This window comes from Amphimedon queenslandica, unplaced genomic scaffold (genome assembly GCF_000090795.2).
Source record: "Amphimedon queenslandica unplaced genomic scaffold, v1.1 AMPQUscaffold_12900, whole genome shotgun sequence".
Lineage (NCBI taxonomy): Eukaryota > Metazoa > Porifera > Demospongiae > Haplosclerida > Niphatidae > Amphimedon > Amphimedon queenslandica.
The window spans coordinates 5,673-8,381 of record NW_003546864.1 but is presented as its reverse complement, the minus strand read 5'-3'; the positions used below and the strand labels follow the sequence as shown (position 1 = coordinate 8,381).

Below are 2,709 nucleotides of genomic sequence, written 5' to 3'. Positions count from 1 at the left end.
ATACTGTTTGCTCTGGTATGGTAACAGACAAAAACGTGGCAGTACAGCAACAGTCTACTTGAAAAGGGGTTACATAAGGCTACCTTATGAGTAGTTCCTTACTTCAGAGAAAACCTTCAGTTAGCTAAAAGACTCATGTGTAAGTTCCACCCTTTATGATCCATAACTTTTGACCAGAAAGTCGTAGTAACATGGAACAAAGAGCTACTTGAAGCTCTGGTTTTGCTAAAACAAATAGACTCCGCTTTGACCCTGTAGCTCCACCACAAGACAGTAAAAAATCAATTTAGAAGGTTGTTATGAACAGTGTCACCATGGCAACCATAAAATTTCAAAATTTCTCTGCGCAAACTAAATGTCCAAGAATAATTCATTTGAAACACCCGTGGGGGAACAGCTAGTCAGGCGGGGCCTGACCCTCGCGAAAAACGGAGAGTCAGGACGCACACGGTCATCACTTTTGTTCTGACATCATAGATACTACATACACACATGGATATGAAACAGGAAGTCGGTATCCAATTAACTCTTTGAAGTTCACCTGTAAACGTCATAACCAGCATAGCTCTATCCTTGGCGCTTTTCTCTCTGTCTATGTTTTCAAGAATTTTCTTGACTCACTTATTTTTGTGAAAGAAGGTATATAGGTGTTTTTGTCACAGTTTTGTTCAGTAGACCTAATAAATATATTCTCATTTCATTTTGTCAACAGGCCTCATGTTTACATGACAAAATTGGAAGACCTCCATTTTTATTTGTAACCACCTTTTCTAGACTCTCGAACGGAGTTAGCTAGTAAGTTTTGGAATCATAATAGTGTATTGCTTGTTACATGGACTGAAACTATTCTCGTGTCAATGTAATGAGAAATGACTGAGATAATAGCCAAAAACTAGTTTTTTTAATATTAATTTTGTAACCACCTTTTTGAGACTTCTGCACCAGGTATGAACAAGTTACTACTTTGAGTGTATTCATTAAGGCCTCTTATATAGACTGTTTATGGTTTCATTTTTCTAGATGCTATGTTTCAAAAGTAATAATATATTTTTTGCAAGTGTTTCAAAGGGTGTGGTTTAATTTTTAGTGAGAACTGAGTAGTGAAAGAATAGGTTATTTACCAAGAAACACAAGCAGGATTTCAGTGGCATTGATGAGACATTGTTACATGATTGTAAAGCTTTATATTTATGCTACCACAGAGAACTATCAAGATAGAGATGATGTACATTACAGTATGTACTGTATGGTGATACAGTAAGTGCGGCTTATAATAAATGTTGTCAATGTTTTTATTGCTATTTTTATAGTTAAAATTTGTTGAAGGACTCATAATAATAATCAATCTATTGGGTCACTGAAGAATAGAATAATCATCAACAGTTATAATGATAATAATTTAAATAATAATTTTTTTAGTACTTAGCACAGTGCATTCTTTCTTGTAATAGTATATCTTCACTTTTTAGAACTAGAATATTGGTTGCAACTCTTATATAGTCGTAGACCTGAGCTTTAGTAAGTAATTCAACTGGATTTCTTCACTATTTTGCTTGTGCCATGCTTATACACGTGTAGTGTAAACGTCACAATACATCACTTCCGGTGCCAAGGATCGAGCGCATCCTGTTTCATATCCATGTGTGTATGTACAGTGCTTCGCAGGTTGCTTGACCCAGTTTCTGCTCACGTGACATGTATTACTAGTATGGTGAGAGTCACGTGATTAACGAGTTTGCAGGATCAAGCAACCTGCAAAGCACTGTAGTATCTATGCTGACATAGATATTATAGACTACGTAACCGGGATTGGAAACAGATCACGTGATCCCATTCAAATCAATGTAACTATTCAGGTACAGTCTCTGTGACAGCATAGATATTATAGACTACGTAACCGGGATTGGAAACAGATCACGTGATTCCATTCAAATCAATGTAACTATTCAGGTACAGTCTCTGTGACAGTGAGAGGCGGACGAAAATGCCTGACATGGCTGGAAAGAATGGTCTCTAGTGAAGTCGCACAAGCTATTTCACCTGTACTTGAGCTCTTATAATATACGCACATGTTTATATTTTTCTTTGATACAAAAATAAAATGTTTTAGCTGTGTAAAAACAGGTGTTTAAAGCAAGTGCGCTCCCCGTGACAAGAGATAATGTCTTATTCTCCCTCCTGCAAACAAGCTTTAGCTACCCCAGTTTCATTTTATGATTAAAACTATGCACAAGGCCATGCTACATGAGAATAGACTGGTTAGTTCTGCCTGCCATATTACTGAGAGCAGAAATCCACCAAAATAACGCCAAAAAGCGGCCGATCTGTTGTACCTCTCCCGAGCGAACTAAGCATAGAGACACGAAGAGAAAGGTACCATCGTGATCTCTGGTATTTTCTTTATGCGATTAAGCTACTTAGAACCAGCTACATCACAGTATATTATTAATATGGCTCATCAAACATAACAATTCTTCATGATTTTCACCATTTGATGCAAATTCATGCAATTTCATGCATTAATAATCACACAGTCTGTACACCTGACGTCATCAGTTTCCAATCCCGGTTACGTAGTCTATAATTTAATATCTATGGTTCTGAGCGCAAGATTTCTGTGCTGGCAGGAAATGACAGTTATTGACGTTACCTACTAAATGAATATCATTATTACTCATGAATAATTATTCTAAAATAGTGTTTTTAACG

The 2,709-nt window shown here is 36.5% G+C and overlaps 1 protein-coding gene and 1 long non-coding RNA gene across 4 annotated transcripts in view; both read left to right on the top strand.

Annotated features, from left to right (window-relative positions):
- Nucleotides 1-2,709, top strand: part of LOC100631756 (lys-63-specific deubiquitinase BRCC36-like) — a 31,441-nt gene that overhangs the window by 25,389 nt on the left and 3,343 nt on the right. The window lies entirely within an intron of this gene.
- Nucleotides 1,432-1,981, top strand: LOC109586320 (uncharacterized). The gene is made up of 2 exons (XR_002186941.1): nucleotides 1,432-1,856; nucleotides 1,951-1,981. It is a non-coding gene; the product is annotated as an uncharacterized LOC109586320 (long non-coding RNA).